Raw genomic sequence first — 21,372 nt, 5'->3', positions numbered from 1 at the left:
GTTCCTCTTTTCGGGGTCAATAAAAAACACCGTTTTAGGGCGATAGGTTGAGGATTGACGGGACTTTTAGAAAGTCAGTTGAGGTGTTTAGCGGAACCCAGATCTTTGCGTTGTGACAGCAAAGCCTTTGACGACACTATTACCATACTATATCGGCTCAAGTCAGTCGCCTTTCCTTTGGACAAACATTGTGACGTTGGGCCGGAAACTTGTATGAATGGGTAACTACCAGTCTTCTTTTAAAATATCTTGCTTAGGGTTTGCGCAGTCAAATGCATAGTCAAATTTGACCTTTGGAGCCCCTAAATACTGCACAAACATACCGCATTCACTACATAGTGATGACATTCAATATTGAATATACCCGGGGAAAACAATTACTCAACTCCTAATTTCTCACGTTGAGCGCGTAATAAATCTTTCCCGAAAAAGGGTCAGTTACATAACCGAGTACTATTGCGAATTCACCTCCGCAGTATTTTTGACGTATAAATTGAGCTAATTCTCAATTGTTCAATGTGTGTCTACATCAAATAAGCCTGCTATAACTGGTGCGTTCATTCTACATATACTCACATCAATATAACAAGGCTATACTTTGCATGATATCATCGAATTCATTCCACACGCGCTGTTGCTTGAACAGAACCTCTCAGTTTCAAGCAGATAGCTCATCACAGTCTTACAGCCCTCAAAACCTATGTGTCTCTAATCACGAGCAGAAGTAGTAGGGTGCATCATAGCCATTTGTTCAGAGAAATTCCTTGTGGTTTGAATAATTCACCTTTGGAAAAATAGGTGTTTCGTTTTAGATCCTTAAACAAACCTATTCAGGGAACTTTTGAGCAGGATATGCTGATCGACCTGAATAAAATTCTAACTGGCCCCCACCTGCAAGGTCATGTGTTGTTTATCTTGATATGAGATCACCATATTGCGCACATATGGTTGTGATGTATGTGTGTAATGTACCCTTATCAGTCGGGTAGTCATGATGGGTATATTGGGTTTCGTATATTTGTACTTCAGTGTCACTTTGGTGGCATGCACTGCTCTCTCACTCAATAATAATAATAATAATAATAATAATAATAATAATAATAATAATAATAATAATAATATTCAGTGTCACTTTGGTGGCATGCACTGCTCTCTCACTCAATAATAATAATAATAATAATAATAATATAATAATAATAATAATAATAATAATAATAATAATAATAATAATAATAAATGCCTTGATGCAGTACCAGGCAGTGGCCCTCATGGCTTCTGATCTTAATTGATTGGAAGTGTTATCATGTACATTGTTTTGTCTTGGAATAAAAGATGAGCTACAGCAAATATTCTGCTCAATACCACAGATTTGCTTGTCAGTTGTTTGACCATAACCAGTTGAGCATGTCCCTTAGTGGCTGACGATATGTGCATCTCTGATCACGAGCAGAAGTAGTGGGGGAGCATCATAGCCATGTGTTGAGAGGGATTCTTTGGGGTTTGAATAATTCACCTCTGGAAACATGGGTAGTTCTTTCAACATCCTTAAACAACCCTTATTCAGGGACCTTTTGAGCGGGATGGGCTACTCAACCTGAAGAAAATTCTAACTGGGCCCCACCTGCAAGGTCATGTGCTGTTTATCTTGATATGAGATCACCATGTCGCGCACATATGGTTGTGATGCATGTGCCTGGTGTACCTTTATCAGACGGGTAGTCATGATGGGTATATTGGGTTTCGTATATTTTACCCCAGTGTCACTTTGATGGCATGCACTGCTCTCTCACTCAATAATAATAATAATAATAATGATAATCCTAGACCAGACAGTGTTGTGTAAGATAAAGAAGAACAAGTTCGAGAAATTTGTCAGAGAAATCAGAATTGACATGAGAGTAATGCAAGGCCAAAAAATTGCTCTGCAGGGGACAACCATTATAAAAGATTGTAATGTGCGGAAAGACCTCTGATAACAGGCAGGTGTCCGCTCTTACAAAATCTACCAGAACAGAAGAGACTGAGAAGTAATAATAATAATAAATAATAATAATAATAATAATAATAATAATAATAATAATAATAATAATAATAATAATAACAACAACAACAACAACAACAACAACAACAATAATAATAATAATAATAATAATAATAATAATAATAATAATAATGATAATAACAACAATAATTTAATTTCTATGATTGAGAGTGAAAAAGAACTGTTTATGCTGCACCAAACGTGTTGACGTTGCTAAAAACTTCTTATCTTATTAGTACTATTTCAGACTTACTAGCCAAAGTGCAGTCATCGGGGAAAGGATCTCAAATTTGAGAAGATTTAATTTTCGCGACAGATTATAAACTTTTGCGGTACTTAGAATCTGATCCATACTCGATTTCAATGTCTAAGAAAACAAAATTAATGTACGCACTGAAACCGGCGTGTGTGTAACATTTATAATACAAGAGCACTCACAGAGCGCAACATCCGCCAAAGCAACACCAACGTCTTCTCAACGATTAGCTAGAAATAAATTTTAAAATGAGAATATCTGAAATAAACTCGACTGCGCTCACAAACGAGAATACTAAAAATGAACCCGACCGCCCTTAAAAATTAAGCAAAAAAAAAAACCGGAAAAATAATCCAGAATCCTTGTCCGGTACCAAATGGATCCAAATCATGCCAGTCACGAGGCAAAACATCCCTGAAAGTTTCATCCGAATCCATCCAGCGGTTCTTGAGATATGTTGTCCAAAGACAAACAAACAAACAAAGACGACTGAAAACAATACCTCTGCCTTCGCTAAGGCAGAGACAATAATACAAACACAGAACGGTAGTAGCTGTAACATATTTTCTCTGAGAAACTAGGTAAAAGAGACTTTAAAAAACAGGATCTCGCTCCGAATCCCAAGTGAGTTGCCAAACAAGAATTAAATTAATATACGCATTTGAAACAAACAGCATTACATTAAAATACCATTTAGAATTTATATACACTGATGGAATGGCTCTAGCTGCAATATTTTGCTTCAGAAAGTTCTCAAACACACTTTTGTACATACTAATGCTGTTTCAAGATCATATATAAATTCAATTCTAACGTGGCTAGGTTTTGCACAAAGAAGTGTTTAATTTATCGATTTCATTATCGGAAAAAGACGTTTTGTCTAATCTCTGAATGCCCGGGGTATTCGTCACTGAAAAATTAAATCAGGTCAAAACATTGTCTCTAGCAATCTAGTGACATACTGATTTCAACACAAGTCTCTTCAAGAAGATTTTTTTTTATCATACAAAATATTACAGCTAGTGCTGTTTCACATTTGTGTATAAATTATAAATGTTACACAATCTGATAGATGAATAAGAATTTCATTGAATAAAACACTGAACATCGTTGGGGTTAAAACATGATCTGTATAATACCAGTTGATACCGTAAATGCAACAGAGATCATCCTGCCACTGAGTAGGGTCATAATCTTTCTAAAGAATTTCTCCTGAGATCTAAGTTCCATTATTACCCCAAAATTTCGATTGTCAAGCTCAACCTATTCCGTTAGATTTATTCAAATGTACAAATTACAGTTTTGCTTACGGAATTTTCTATCGATTAGCAAGAGAGAGTATCGTATCCACTGTTCCAAGTTCACTGCAGAAATCACCTTGGTGATTTAGTTTGCTTTTCATTAAATCGAAATACTGCATGATAGTCGTACGACTATGTGTAACCCTTATAACCATAACTGATGAAGAGAACTTTGAATTCTTAAGGGAGTTTTTAATTTTGATGTATAAGATTAAACAAGTCGACGAGATTGTCAATAAATATGGAACTACTTGTTTCTTTAGATTTCGGCTGGATGTCATCCGCGCCTTTTTGAAGGTAGAATATTAATAGCTTTTTTTATTTATTGAGAACACTGTTCGAACCAACAATTCAGAATTTCAAACAATTTAAGGAAGAATATGTTTTTAAGAAAGGTGATGATCATGAAGACAGTTTTTAAGAAAGGTGATGATCATGAAGACCGAGGACAATGCAGAACACGAGAGAAATGTTTAGTGTTTTTACTTGAAAAATTTTTTCATTCCTTTTTCGGAATTTAAGAAAAACATCTTTTTCGGATCCTTTTAATGAATTATGAATTGTTAAGTTATGCTTTCACCACTTTCATCAAAATAATCTCGGTTTTTAAAATTAATTTTTCAAGTTTAACATTTTCCAAATTTTCCTTAAATCATTTTAGAAAGGATTCGGATAGTTAACTTACTTGAATTATGAAATATACTTAATCATTCTACATATTTGTTTCTTTTTGGCATAATTACAATTTTTCGGTTGCAAATGATCAGTCTATGATCGGTTGAACGATCGTTGTTACGTGGAATTTGCGACACTGATGCTATTAATATAATTTCTTTCTAAAGATGAAATCTCTAATGTGCTAATGTTTTGTGATATCCTCCGAGCTTGTTATTTTAAGGTGCATAATCGATTATAATTGTAATATGTTAAGTATTTAATCGAGTTACTTTCATCGTCACTCATTACTTCAGATTTTTTTTTCTTGTGTGGGTTTTATAACGTCATTTCTCTCTATCAGTTTCACAAGACACTGTAGGTGGAGACTACACCACGCAGTTGTAATATCAACTCAAATCTGAATGACCTTTCACGATGACGGATGATGATCATATTGCTAAGGTGTATGCTGTGATCAGGATGCACAATAATTTCTTTTGTTTGTCACTCATGAATGGATAAAAATCACAGTAACGGGCCCTGATGATTTCTCACAATTTTCTTAAAGATATAGAAGAAAGCCAGCAAAACAAGTGCAGATACTTTTCTAAAACTTCTATGCACGTGGTAAGTTAAAAGAAAAAGGTATTTATATCTCGTTTAGAGATTTTAGAACTAGTTACTTTGATCGTTACGAGATCAGCGGCTGTCTGTCGTTTCTCTATTTATATATTGTGAGTAGGGATGAATCACTGCCATCTCTAGCAGGCAGGTATCCAGTGCTGATGACAGGTAAAGACCCAGAAACCACGGTCTACTTGTCTTGCCAAGCTGGGGGGGGGGGGTGATTCGCTCCCTTAGTCACAATATATCAGATACAGGTTGTATGTCGTTGCCCAGCTGCAAAAGACGTTTTCCTGGAGGCTAAAATGTAGTAACATAGTTGTGTGTAGAACAGTCATGTTATAGTGGCAAAAATTGTTACCGTCTAGTATTGTTACTACAATTTTAGAACTAGCTACTTTATACCCTTTTCCATAAATGAGAAAGCAGATCAGAGAATAAACCCAGAAGCCTATCCATCTGGTTTCACACAAAGATAAGGAAAAAATTGTAGAAGAGAAATTTTCAGTAGAATATATTTTGCTTAGTGGCACCAAACACTGTCACACAGCTCCTATACAATTATAGCTGGGTACTAAAACAGCAGTTTAGTCTCTCAGACGAGATTGTGATATATCCCGATTTGAGCTAGACTTTTAATAAAGTTGATCATAGAATAATACGTCACAAATCATCGGCTATGTTGACGATACAAAATATCACCGGCAATCAAGAACCTCGATCTTATAAAAAACCTAGAGTGAGATTTAAACGCCATATTCAAATGGGCTGAAGAAAACTATGTGCGGTCCAATGCTGGAAATTCTAAACGCATAGCGATCGACCCACAAAAACATTGCAATCAGAAGACACAGAACCATGAGATATTGGGATTATATATTCAGAATTACTACAACAGGAATAAGGCATCGTTCCATGTGCATATTACTAAGATAGCAGCAATGAGCAGGCAACTGGCTGGCAAACTTCTGCGAGTATTCAGAACACGGGAACGCCAGCATATTTGATCTTAGCCGCTAAGGCTATTGCTTTCAATTATGGTCGCTACACTGTGTCAAACTAACGACAAAACTAGTGGTAATTCATCACTCTTCCAGGAAAAAGCTGAAAAGATTGCCTGAATGTAATACATCAGGTACTGGCGAAGGTAGAAAAAAACTGAGCCTTTGGAGCGAACATCTGAAAGATATGAAGTGATATATATATATACATATATATATAATTGTAAAAAAGAAGTTTGAAAACGCCACTATATTAGATAAATTTTAATTTTCTTATGAATTTTACATGTTTCGGTTCTTGAAAAAACGAACCTTATAAAAATATTATAGAAAGAAAAGTGTAATAGAAAAGTTCATAATTGTTTCTTACTGGTCTCAATAGAATCCATGTGGTGGTGTTTTGTCGGTATTAGGTATAATCGCTATATTACAGTTGAGTGTAGTAAAGAAGTTCATTATTGTTTCTTGCTGGTATCAACAGGAACCGCGTGCTTGTTTTTTAGTTTCCTTGTGTTCCAATGGAATGGTAGCAGCAGTAGTGATTGTTGGTCGTAGTAGTAGTAACCGTGGTGGTGGTTGGGGTTGCAGCAGCTTATTGGTTGTGGCGGCTAAGTTGTGGCAGTCCTAGCAGCAGCAGTAGTATGTCCAGTGGCTTAAATGGCAGTAGTAGCAGTTACTGTTGGTGGTAGTTTTGGCAACCATGGTGGTGGTTGGGGTTGTAGTAGAACCGAAACATGTAAAATTCATAAGAAAATTAAAATTTATCTAATATAGTGGCGTTTTCAAACTTCTTTTTTACAAATATATACCCACTCGTATACGATCTACTCTTATATATATATATATATATATGTCTGTATGAGTTAGAGGTTAAACAACTATCTAAGAGTTAATAAATATCCAAAATACTACTGGATGTATACCTACGTATTTATATACATGTGCTTACTGTTGAAGGGCAGTAGCGCAATTGAATAATAGGTATGAGTGGGGATAAAGCAAACATTTACCCAGAATTTATAAGGCAAATAAGAAAATGGAGAGGATAATCAATCGACAAACATCAGCCTGTATACATTCATTTGGATCTATTTATTAATTAATTACAACCATATGTATAAGTAATGAAAATAAATAACTAAATAAACAAGTAAATAAATAACTAAAAATAAATAAATGAATAAGAATAAATTGGTGAAGAAGTACAGCTGTTTTTGCTTTGGGGGTGTCCGACTTACCAAGGTTTACACATCATACCAGTAATATACAGGGATTATACAAAGGTTGAACAAACATTGGAGAGACCATAATGTTAGGAATCTAACATGTGAGGAAGTAAGGTAAAATCATAAAATAAAATAATAAAATAATAAAAATAGTAAGAAATGGTAAAAAGTCAATTTCAAGGTAATATAAGTTATGGGATTACATATTATGGTTAAGAAAGTCACTTCCAGAAATAATTTCCAAAGGTTATGGGAGTTACATCCTATTTCAATTCACTAGGGGTAATAGCAATGGTAAAGCGTCTTACATTCCTCAATGTCGCTTTTGTGGGCTTTTTTGGGTTTTCACATCAATGGCTCAGAGCTCATTAAGCGTCCAATCAAGCAGCCCAAATGTTGGTATGAGTACTGGCACTGCAAACATATTGGAAGTCACTGTTTTATTGAATGCAGGGAATTCTATGTATGTACGTATGTATGTATGTATGTATGTATGTATGTATGTATGTATGTATGTATGTATGTATGTATGTATAAAAAATACAAAATGGCACAAGAACGCAAAGCATCCGGACAGCTAGGTGATACAAAAAGAGACAACGAAACATCCAGATAGACGATACAAAGAAAACAAGGATGGGTCATTCAAAGTTTTCTATCTTCAGTCAAGATCCAGATTATCCGCGCAATATCAGCCGAAATTGCGAGGATAATCTGGTTCTTGACTGAAGATAGAAAACTTCGAATGACCCGTCCTTGTTTTCTTTGTTTCGTCTATCTGGATGTTTTGTTGTCCCTTTTGTGCATCACCCAACTGTCTGGATGTTTTGCGTGCTTGTCTCATTTTGTATATATATATATATATAATATATATATATATATATATATATATATATATATATATAGCGGCGTACGTACACTTTGCTCTCTTATATGTATCTATGTATGAGTTTGTGTGTGTGTGTTTTGTGTGTGTACAAGAGCGGGTTGTTGTACCAAACCTATATATTTACACACACGTATATAATCCATACCTGCAATAACGCTTGAACAAACAATTCATAAAATTGATTATATATAGAATCATATATGACTTAATACAGTTTGGTGGATTTGAGAGTGGAAAACTACGCCCAGAGACTAATACACACACATACATACATACATACATACATACATACATACATAATTACATACATACATACATACATACATACATACATTCACACAAACACCAATCAAAGTACTAATTAAAAGCAAATTTAATGATGTAAAAACTATCGATCGCTCATATAGTGTATGTATTTTGTTTATATGCTGAATTTAATGTGGGTTTGTGTCTAGAATAGCTCCCTACACAGCTAGGTGTTAATGAACACTTGAATGTTATAGACTAGGCGAGACAACTCACCTCGGATTGGATCTGAGATTCAATAATCGATACTTCGCTATTATTGTGGCTTATTAATACCACGGACTTGGATCAACCGAACCGAAATGTATACACTGTGTATGTGTGGTCGGTAATGTTTACATTACCAGAGCTGCTTTTAATCTGTAATTTAATTTACTTTCACATGTGCTATGCCGAGGCACATCAACAAATCGTTTTTACGCTATTTGTATATAAATCATATACTAGAGCTATTCCAGACGCTGTTCCACGGCAAATGCGGTATATAAACAAATCACACACACTGAGTATGTACAATCGATAATATATATATATATATATATATATATATATATATATATATATATATATATATATATATATATATATATATATATATATAGATCAAAATAAAAACATGATGCGAAGGATTCAGCGGTACATATGTTTCGGGCCTTTATTAGACAGATTTATAACAATGCATAATGTATGTCTGTGGCCTTCTTCAGCCGCGCACAACAGCTTCCACAAGGACATGTGTTACATCAAAAATTCTTGGTTGGGGATGCAAATCCTCTCATTCGCGTACGACATAATTCGGCAGCAGCATAGAATTGAAGCGTCCATCTCTTTCTTCTCTCAATGTAGAATGAGGAAAATTGGATGTTGAAGTAATGTAAATAAATAAATACATATATAGACGTGAAGATGGAGGGGCGAGAATTCAGGACGAGGGATAAAAAATGTATAAAAAGTGTAAGTATAGAAAAATATAAAAATGTAGAGCATAAAGATATAAAGAGATATAAGGAGATGTAAAGGGGGTATAAAGAATATAAAGAAATATAAATAAATGTAAAGGCATAAGGTTATAAAGTAAAAATAGAAATAGAAATAAAAGTAAAAAAACATGATAAAAATGTAAAAAAATATAAAGATAAGGGATGTATAGAGGTTACGGACCAAGCATGGTGGTCAGGAGATTGATAAAATTTAGTTGTAGAATTCTCAGTAAATCAACAGTTTCGTCTGGGGACCTAATGTGTTGTAAATCAGAGCTGTTGAGCGTTTAATCTGGTTCCTTGAATTAATTGGACTTCTAGTACATACATACCATCATGGATACATACACCCATATACACGCGTACATATACGCCTCCAAGCTTATAAGCATACACACGCACTCGCGTGTAAACATGTACATAAACATACACACACCTACAGGCACGCGCGTACACATACATACATACAACAGAATATCCGCATGTATACACGGACACTATACGTGTACACACTCACATGTACATACGCGCGCCCATCCCTACATACACACACGCATATGCCCACGCTTCAAGGTCTAGATATAAGATATTAAAGGATGTATATAAGAACGTATGTAAAGAATCACGCACTCATGTCTATACGTGCACGCACACACGGCTGTGTGTCCGTATGTGCGTGCACATATACACTTACATACACACACAGAGACATACGCTCATATGGGTATAGCTATAAGATATTAAAATATGTATACAAATACGTGTAAACATATGAATAAAAGAAAACATGTAAAAAAAGGGAAATACGGGGTATGTACATCCAGACGTAGATGTTCACTCGTACATATGTACATATATGCATGTGTATATGTATGTATGCGTATACATACGTACACGGACGCTCGTATAGTCAAAAAGTGGATCCATAGGTAAGTAAATAAACATATATAGAGATGTAAAGCGATAAGTTAGGGGTAAGAATGAGGGTAAGGGTAAAAATTAGAAATAAAAGTAAGAAATACAGTATAAAATAAGAAATACAATGTAATAGTTAGAAATGAAATATAAAAATTATAAAAATTATAAGAGTTAAGGTAAGGGATGAAAATAAAAATGAGAATAAATGGAAGTAGAATAAAAGTAAAAATAAAAGTAAAAATAAAAATAAAATAAAATAAGATAAAAATGTAATTTGGTAAAGTTTAACATGAGATGAAGGTGGTTGAAAGTTAGAGGTGTGTGTTAAAAGTGCCCACGTAGGGGCGGGCGGGGGGAACTGAAAATTGGAAGGGTGGGAAGTGGAGTTTGGCGGTGTGCATTCAACATCCGAGTTAGAAATGTGAAAGGGTATAGATATAGGGAAGTAAAGAGACTATATAGGAAGGATATGGGTGTAGGAGAAGAAATATGTAGGGAAAAGAAGTCATATATGGGAGACAAAATTTGTATATATAGGAGGAAAATGCAGGGAAACATATATGCACATACACACACCCACACACACACACACACACGCACATATATATATATATATATATGTACACATACGTACACATATGTGCACATACATATACATACACACACACATACGCATATACACGCACATATAGGAAAGCGGGATGTGCTGGAGCCGACAGGTTGCACCGGGTGGGAGGAAATTGCATGGGGGAGTTGGTATAAAACCTAAGCTTTGTAGTATTTGAAAGTATTAATAAGTTTGTGTATACAGGATGGTTTGAACTCTGACCTTTTGTTAATAAGATTGTGTTTGTCTTTGAATTTCAAGATGTTCAGGAGTTCTACACAACATAGTTGGCATCCTGCTCTATTATTTAAATAAGGTGCAGCTGATCCGATGATGGACGATCTGAGTTTGAAGCCTATGCATTTGTCTTTTAATTCCCAAAGTACTCACCCCGAATTTCTATATATATATATATATATATATATACATATACATTTATATATATATATATATATATATTATACATATACATTTATATATATATATATGCATATATAAATGTAAGTATGTATATATATATATTATATATATATATATATATATATATATTATATATATATATATATATATATATATATATATATATATATATATACATACATACACACACACATATGTACATAATAAAAACATGAACGAGTTATCATGTATTGCAACAATTGTTTCACTAGGAATCTTTACTGGAACATAAGTATTATGCAATTGGTTAGATTGCGTTATATATTACATAATTTCTAACTCATCAGGCTGCCAAATCAAGTGAGCATTAACTTATTGATTAATGAATAGATTAATAACAAGTGAAATTCCTGATCAGAATTATCAATATTTAAGAAAATTAAGGTGAGTGTGTCTCTAATCTGCCAATCTAGAGAGTAAGATTAGTAGAATAAGGTTGTAAATATAGGGTTAATTAGTAGAATAAGGTTGTAAATATAGGGTTAATTAAACGCATTGATATTCTATTTAAGTCATCCACAAAGGCTATTTTCTTATTAATCCCAATAATTTAAAATCACTCGGTAATGTTATACCTATCTATTGCACCTGTAAAATTTCAGGTGATTTATTTTATTCTAAATAATTTGTGGTTCTTTTGGTCGATATAAACGTTAAGTTAACGTCTTTGGCTTATTTATCGTGTTTATCGGTTCTGCTTTTCTTTCACAACTAAGAACTGGCCTTTCAAGAAAAATATTCCTTGCATTTAATTAACTGGCATCTACAGACTTTGGAGGTCAACGTACGTCTTTTCATACATTTATATCTTTAAGTCAACACAGTGTATTATCTATACAACTTTCATTATTGTAGGGTGAATATATTTATTTATTTGGTATGCCAATAGTTTTCCTGTTTATGCCAATAATCTTTCTATCAAATTTATTCTCTCTACTTGGTTTATCATATCATTTTTTGTCTTTACTTCATTTATCTTATTTTGTTTCTATTTTTTCTTTTATTTTTACTCCATATTCTTTCCATCACCCTCTTCAAGAATCTTACAGAAAACTTAGCTAATCTGCTGTTTTACCCTAAATTATTCTCACTGTATTATTATTAGCAGGATCTCCATTAGATTACGCTAATATTCTATATGTTCGATAATATTCTTTCGGAACACTTCTATCAATATTAATTGAATGAAAAACTAACGTTGAATTTAAAGTAATATGGTAGAGTAAATTATTTTTTGAGCAGCGTTGGCAACTGCCTTTGAATATATTTTGATAGGGTTAAATGCCATGCTTGGCGCCTGCTATCTGCAGTTTTCAAGTAAGTTCTGTCTCTACTAGCCTCTGTGGATGATGTCGCTAGACTTATTGACTTTTTAAGTTATATTAATGCATTTACTACAAAAGTAAAATCCATAGAATCAGAATCGCCAACAACATTCTATACGGCAGGAAGAAGTAAACCATGGCTAGGAACAGCTATGTCACACGGAGCACGGAAATGGAGTCTTCTGGGTGGGACGGATAACTGGGAATGCTCGGCAAACCTCACAGGATCAGCAAAACAGCCAGAAATCATCATGAAGAATGGCTTGAGTACGAACTTCATGCTTCATTCCAGTTCATCGAAGTAACTGATTTTGATTGACCTCACTGTGCTATGTGAAAGTAGAATAGAAGTGCATGTGTTCAATACGGAAAAATACGCCAGTTTTGGTCAACATCCTGTGGGAAGCCAAGTTCCGGTTCAAGGTTCTTGCCATAGAAGTCAGAGTCAGAGGATTTGTGGGTAAATCTGCTTATGATCTGGAAAGAACAGGACTGAAGCCCTAAAAGCAATAAGAGAGACGGGGGAGTGGTGTTCCAGCTGGATCTGGTTGAGGAGAAAACAAAAAGGACCTCCATATCGTTTGAAGGCATTTTAACGCTAAGTAACTCTGAGCGAGTCATTGTGGTAGCAGTCATGTTTCATCACTACCATGACAACCAGCGTTATTTCTTAATTATGTTTGAAAGCTAAGTCAACAGAGAATTTTAAGTAGATGAAATCTCCAAGCGGTTTTAATGCACAAGTCTCTAATATCCAAGCAGTTAAAAAATGTATCAGCAGAAAGGCACCCAGAAGTGATAACCTAGATGTGGCCTGTCCCCTTAGAGTGTAATAAATTAAGGGTCGAAACATTTAACCTGAGGTGGGTTTCTTCTCTAAAAACCTTCTGCAGTTCAGTTTTCTTGAAAATTTCTTACCTTTCCTTATATTTGCGATCTCATTCCACTATCCTCTCGTCTATATTCGCAGGTTGGAGACACGTCTACCTTAAATTTCTTAAATATTGGTAATTCTGATCAGAAATTTCACTTGATGTGTTCATTAATGGATAAGTCAATGCCCGTTTCCTATGGCGGTTTTTGTTTATCTACCTTAAGCTTTCTCTTAGGTTATATTATTTTATTTGGCTTTTTTCTGAGTAAGGGAGAATATAATGATTCAACGTCACTTATACTAAAGTGTTATCATTATACCTAAAACCCTATAGAGACATATACGCATGAAACGCTATATTAATGACATGTATGTTGAATATTTTCTTCGTGTCCTTTAAACCGCTATAAGAAAATATAAATTAAGGATTACAGAGATGCATATTTATTTATGCTCAGTTGAAAAACAAACGTGAAGAGAAACATTTTCTTTTAATTAGTTTTATTATATAAATATAACATTTTATATTATTTACAATAGGAAAGGAAGATAACTTTGTCGTGTAGAAGAACGACTATGAATTCATTAACTAATTCTTAATTCTAACTAATACATTAATCTACAAATCAAAATAGACTTGTGATTAACTTTAGACATGGCATGAAAATTACCGATGTTTCAAAAGAGTGAGTGCCGTGGAGTTCAGTGACATCCAACAAACACTGAAGTTTTTCCCAAAATCCAGGGTTTTTATAACTGCTCAACTTCACTAAAAAGAATCGAAACCCATGACAAATATTCTTTACGAAACTTTTAGAATCTTTATATGAGCAGTTATATTAACCAATGGAAAAAAACGAAATTAATAATTCTTCGGCAAAGACATTACGTCATATTGCCAATTCGCGCCATATTTCAAAATGGCTAAAATGGTTATTGCTACACCCGCATGTTTATTTGGTAGCCTGATGAATTGGAGGTTATGTAAATATTACGCAGTCTAAGGAGTTGTATTATGTTATGTTCCCATAAAGATTCCTAGCGAAACAATTGTTACAAAACCAGTTAAATCATCTGTCTATTTCTATTATATCTTTATGCTACGCTTAATTTTCCATTCATACTTGGATAATTTTGGATACTCTTGGATACTATTAGAATTGTGGATTAACTAACAGCAGTGAACTTCCCTCATCGATGCATTTCATGGATTATTTTACTGTTTGTTTTGCATCATTCAATTTGTGGCGTGCTTCACTTTGATGTACTCTAATCCATTATGGATATACTGTAATCAAAACCATCTCTCTCTCTCTCTCTCTCTCTATATATATATATATATATATATATATATATATATATATATATATATATACATAATATGTATGTATATATGTATTACATATATATATATAAATGTATGTGTGTGCACATGCGTGTGTATGCGTGCTAGCGCGCGCGTGTGTGTTGCACTCATGATCGGAAGATCGTTATTTCAACTCCTGGACCAGCGGTGCGTTGTATTTTTTTCGCAAAAGACATTATTTCCCGTTGCTTCACTCGACTGTAAATAGGTAATCCTGCAATGGATTGGCTTTCCCACCTAGCCAACAGCATGGCAACATTCGAATGCTACTACAATGCGAGGAAGCGCATTGTGTCGAGCGGCGTATAGAAATATGCAATATTCTGGTTCATACAGTGATATGTATGTGTGTTATTTGAACATGTGTATACCTGGTATACGTGCGTCTACACACGCACACACATATGCATATATTTGTACCTGTATATGTGTGTATGGATATAAAGACACACATGTATATACGTGGGTGTATGTTTTTATCCCTCTGCATGTGTCCATACGTGCGTGAGTTTTTTCTGGTTTACATATATGTACGTACATCTCGTGACGGGTGTCGAAAGCAAACTATATTATATGATAGTTCTATATGTAATCAAATGTATGTCTTTAAATGTTTTCCGCAATAGACGTATACTTCATGAAGTTATGATAGGCCGCACGAGCACTCAGCTCTGTATGCAAGCTTCTAACAATAGAAACAGCTGTAAACTAGTGAAAGTGATTAGTAACTCCTGTTTTTTGTCATTTACTAATTGATATTACGTTCTATATTCACCCGATGTTTACTCTAAAGCGTAAGCGTATTGGGTTCTAACAATTTAGTATCACCATGCCTAATAAAGATCATAAAATGTATGCATGTATGTATTTAGTGATTCAGATAAACACGATTATGTTTCACATATATAAACACATATACATATGTAGATACACATAAATATATAGAAAGATATATAGATAGATACATATACCTATATATATTTAGAAGATAAACACATATATAGATGCATATACATATTTATATATGTATATAAACAAATATATTTACATAGAGCATAATACAGAGTAGTAAAGAGAGAATGCACAGTTTTAAAACTCGACAGCTGCTTCTGGAAGCTCGGAATTACGTAATAATCGTAATGTTCGTCCTTAGCAGATGGAATGTGTAAAAATGTCTTGGCTATGCAATTAGTAAACAGTCGCATACATATATTACCATAAATCCAGCTTTCTTCATCAGGAGAGAGATTGGCTAAAACAGTTCACATAGTAGTGCGAGAGGTTTAAAGGTTGAAGAGGAGAGGAAGAAGAAAATGAGTAAAAGGTAGGTAGAGAGTGATAGCTAGATAGAGCGAGAGAGGATATAAGCGGTTTAGGGAGAAGAAACGGAGAGGTAGAAGAACAAGAAGAAATATGAGGCGCAGAGATGGTGGGCGAAGTCTGTATTATAGTATGAGAGATGAGCCTTGGTAAGTAAATGCTAGTATGGTGAAAGGAGGCGTCACTGGTGGTCGAGTATGTCCTTAAATCAATTAGAGATGGTTGCTGGTCATAGAGAAAGACAGGAAGAGATAAGCAATGAAATGAAAGAATAGGGGTGAGAGTAGCAGAGGAGGATTGCTGAGATAGGGGAAAAGGTTCGAGGAGAATAGGGAAGAAGCAGGTTTGAAATCAATTAAGAATGGAAGCTGGTTATAGTGTAAAACAGTAAGAGACAAGTAATGAAATAAAAGAATAGAAGTGGGGTAGAGGAGAAGGAAAGTATGCTGAGATAGGGAGAAATGTACAAAGAGGATAGAGGAAGAGAAGGAATATTCTGTTAACATAGCTAAGTGATAAGTTTGGGCTTAATCATAATTAGGAGAGATTATAAAGAGTTTGTGTAATGGGAATAAAATTTGTGCTTACATGAAAAGTTTGCGTCAGAGAACCTATTAAGTAATGAAGAGTTATGATGGCGAACGATTCCCTGGAATGCAACCTAAAAACACGGTGGCTAGCATTGTACGGGGAAGCTTTATAAGCAATGGACCAGTGTAAGCTGTAGGGAATATTCCAAGATTTGAGCTTGTATGTCTATGTAGCTAGGGAGTCTAAAGGCTTGATTTGAAAACGAATTTATGCGAGTCCGGTAGCTCTGGGTTAGGATTGATTCCTATTCTGATCTGGTTCGAATAATCTGTTATCTTCGAAGAAGGACCAGTGGTGTTATCGTTACTAGTACTAGAGTGGGAGAGGATATCGCACTGTTATACAGGGTTGGTCAAAAGTCACTCGGCAGTAAATCAAAATTCCATAAATACTTAATATTCAATTTTATTTATTCATTTGGAAAAAAAGGTGTCGCTCAAGAAGGATTTCAGTTTGGACTATATTCATGACGTTTCATATTTAGATGCTTTTGTTTAATTCATTCGGTTGTTAAACATAAATAAATCTTGGAATTAAATGGTTTTGGTTTACTGTCAGGTACCTTTTGGCCCACCCAGTCCCTGGGTTGCTATTATTGAAGCAGGTAGGGTTCCATCCCTGATTGATTTAAAGTCTGCGCATCCTCTATTCACTTCGTACTTTATTCTCTATCTCAACAGTCCTCCTTCACTACTTCCACTCCTATTCTTTTATATCATTGTTTGTCTCTTCCTATAGCCAGCAACCGTCTCTAATTGATTTGAAGTCTACCAAGTGAACTACCTGACTACCAGTGACGACTCCTTTCTGACCTTAACTTACCCACTTCCCTCTTCCTTCGGTTATTCTCTTCTACCTCTATAATCTCCACTCCCCCTATATTACAGACGTCACCCTGCCTCTCCCAACCTTATATTTCTCTTGTCGCTTATATGAAAAGTTCTCACTTCCTAAACCGCTAACATCCTCTCTCTCCTTGCCCTTTACTCATTTTCTTCTTCCTCTTCCCTTCAAACCTTTTAACCTCTCGCACTACAATGTGAACTGCTTTTACTAATCTTTATCCTGATGAAGGAAGCCGGATTTAATGTCCTCAATGTGACTTTTTACTAGTTGCATAGCCATGACTTTTTACACATTCCATTTGCTAATTATGAACATTACGATTTTTACGCAATTCCGAGCTTCCAGAATCAGCTGCCGAGCTAAAAGAAACATTGCGTTCCCTCTTCACTACCTTACTATTCTGTGCTTTATATATATATATATATAATATATATATATATATATATATATATATATATATATATATATATATATATATATATATATATATATATGGGTGTGTGTGTGTGTAGTTATATGTGAATCTCTCTCTCTATATATCTATGTATATCTATACTGAGCATATCTAGCTCTCATCTTCTGACTATGTATGAATGTATGTATGTATATATGTGGGTATGTATGTATGTATGTTTGAATGTGTGTAGAACTTTTCGGGTTTATTCATAAAAATATTATTTATGTAGTTTCAAGACAGTATAAGTATATTTAACCGAGCGTTTGGCCAATGAGATTCGCAAGGAGCCATGCAAACGTCGATTTGTGAGTTCGATTCTGGTTGAGGTTAGCTAATCATTTTTCAGTCATTTGTTTATATTTAAATATTCTCACTTCAAACCGGAGAATAAATATCATTATGATATGCATTATATACAGTTATATATATATATATATATATATATAAAGATGGACACGTAAGGAAAAGAAAGATGGACGATGATCACGTGTGAGCAACGAGAGAGACAGAGAGAGAGAGAGAAAAAGAGAAAGCGGGGGAGAGAAAGTCAGATAGAAAACGGTGAAGGAGGGGAGAAAAAGAGAATTAGAGAAGGATGGAGGAAAAAACTGTATAGAGTAGAGAGTCGCATCAAAAAGGTGAAGATTGACCATCGTCCATCTTTTTTTCCTCATGTGACCATCTTTCTTTTCCACCACGGACGTTTAAAAGAACGGAGATGTTTTCTCTCTCTCTTCCATCTTTTCAAAAAAATGTTTCCCCCAGTGTTCACTATTTTCCTCCCATTCTAATCCAACGACTCTCCATGTTTGTTTTCGCTCGGTTTCATTGTATATCTCCACTATCATTTTTTTGTTCCGAACTTTGATCCTCCATAATCCTAAATTTTATTTTAGAATTTTAGAACTTATGGAAGCAACTATCTTTGAAGACACATATTATCATTGAATACTCGAAATGAGGAGTAGATAGATGACCGACAACTGATGAAGGGTCCTTTCTCTGTGCTTACTTGTCCTGTTTTCCATTTCTTCTCGTTCATGTATTTCACTCGTTTTTACCTCGTTTGTTTACATATTTCATGTTATTTGAACTGTTGGTGACGTTCTGTACAATATATGCATATGTGTATCTTGTATTATATATTATTATTTAAATGAACGCGACGCATCCATTTCCAAGTAAGTTTATCTTCACCTTTTTGATGCAACTCTCTGCTCTATACTGTTTTCATCCTCCATCCTTCTCTAATTCCCTTTTCTCCCCCTCCTTCACCGTTTTCTATCTCTCTTTCTCTCTCCCCCTCTTCCTATTTCCTCTCTCTCTGTTTCGTTGCTCAAATGGGACTATCGTCCATCTTTCTTTTCCTCACGTGATCATCTTCCTTTTTCATAACGAACGTTTAAAAGAGCGGAGATGTTTTCTCTCTCTCTTCTATCTTTTCCCTTTTCAAGAAAAGTTTCTCCCAGCTTTCGCTATTTTCCTCTCGTTCTGGTCTAACGACCCTCCATGTTTGTTTTCGTTCGGTTTCCTTGTATGTTCCACTGTTATTTTTTTGTTCCGAACTTGACCTTCCATAAATCCTAAATTTAATTTTAGAATTTATAGGAGCAACTGTCTTTGAAGACTCATATTGTCGTTGAATGCTCGAAAAGAGGAGTAGATAGACAGCCGACAACTGATCAAGGGTCCTTTCTTTGTGCTTACTTGTCCTGTTTTCCATTTCTTCTCGTTCACGTATTTCACTCGTTTTTACCTCGTTTGTTAACGTAATTCATGTTACTTACTTGCACCGTTGGTGACGTTCTGTACCCATATATATATATATATATATATATATATATATATATATATTATATATATATATATATATATATATATATATATATATATATATATATATATATATATATATATATATATGTATGTATGTAACGGGAATGTTTACGAAAATAAACAAAAGACGAAGGCAGGTGAAGTACAAACAAACAAATGTATTAGTATAGCGCTCAGGAATAGAAATAGAAAAATTCTTTTACGTTTCGAGCCTACGCTCTTCGACAGAAAGATACACAGAAAAAAACAAGGAGAGAAAAGAATGCATGTAGGAGCTAACGATCTATCATGGCGTCTATGTATGTGTGTGTGTGTGTATGTGTGTGTGTGTGTGTGTATGTGTGTGTGTGTAAATATATATTATATATTATTTATTATTATTTGATTGAAAGCGACTTATCAGTTTCCAAGTAGGTATATATATAGGGTCATTCCATAAATAATGCGGTTTTTTCAATTGCATGAATTAAAAAGTCGGAGGAAGACGGGATAAATTACATGTATCAACTTGCTATTAAAGCAGGTAGTAATTTTACCTTTCCTTAATCTTAGTGCAAGTTTTAAAGAGTGCAGTGCGATTTTAACAGTTATTATTTCAAAGTTATAATGGAAGTCACAAACGAACATATTCGGCATATTTTGATTTATGGGTTCAGTAAAGGCTACAACGCAACGGAAAGTGCGAGGAATATTAATGCAGTATATGGAGACAGGACAATAAGCTTAAGCCAGTGTCAACGGTAGTTCCAGAGTTTCCGAACCGGAAGCTGTAGCCTAGAAGACAGGCCTCATCCTGGAAGATCTGTGGGGCTTGATGAAGACGTCCTGGAAACCCTGGTGGAACAAAATCTCGTGTAACTGTTGAAGAACTAGCAGAGCAGCTTGGATATGTTCATTCAACCATTTATCAACACCTGCGTGCTATCGGAAAAGTCAGTGAATTGGGCCAATGGATTTCCCACAAACTTTCCGAGTCTAATAGCGCCCAGAGTATTTGCTGTTACGTCTCACGAATGAACCTTTTTTGGACCGAATCATGACTGATGACGAGAAATGGGTCCTCTATAAAAATGTCAAGCACTTAAGACAGTCGGTAGGGAAAGGAGAAACACCGGCACCCCATGCTAAAGATGGTCATCATTCACATAAGGTGTTCTTATCTGTTTGGCGGGATATGAAAAGTTTAGTCCACTTTGAACTTTTAAGCTCAGACCAAACGATAACAAAGGCGACCTACTGCGAGCTGTTTGAGTTGCTTAAGTCAGCGCTAGAAGTAAAACTATCATCTTTGGTTTGAAGACGGAAGGTGATCTTCCATCAGGATAATGCTCGGCACATACAGCGAGGACGACATTCCAAAGGCTGGAGCAGTTTTAGTAGGAAACGATGCCCCAATAACCATATTCGCTGGACATTACCCCATCTGATGATCCTTTATTCCGCAGTCTTCAAAATCATTTGGACGGAAAAAATATGAATTTTGTAGACGAAG

General features: G+C 34.8%; 1 long non-coding RNA gene across 1 annotated transcript; it reads left to right on the top strand.

The window, feature by feature from the left end:
* The first annotated feature begins 200 nt into the window (after positions 1-200).
* LOC118763243 lies at positions 201-20,793 on the top strand. Its single transcript, XR_004998993.1, has 4 exons — positions 201-211; positions 10,581-10,584; positions 13,292-13,299; positions 20,666-20,793. It is a non-coding gene; the product is annotated as an uncharacterized LOC118763243 (long non-coding RNA).
* The last annotated feature ends 579 nt before the right edge of the window (positions 20,794-21,372 follow it).

The sequence above is a fragment of the Octopus sinensis genome, linkage group LG4 (genome assembly GCF_006345805.1).
Source record: "Octopus sinensis linkage group LG4, ASM634580v1, whole genome shotgun sequence".
NCBI lineage: Eukaryota > Metazoa > Mollusca > Cephalopoda > Octopoda > Octopodidae > Octopus > Octopus sinensis.
Note: the sequence above shows the minus strand (reverse complement) of the source record. Positions and strands in the feature narration are given on the sequence as shown.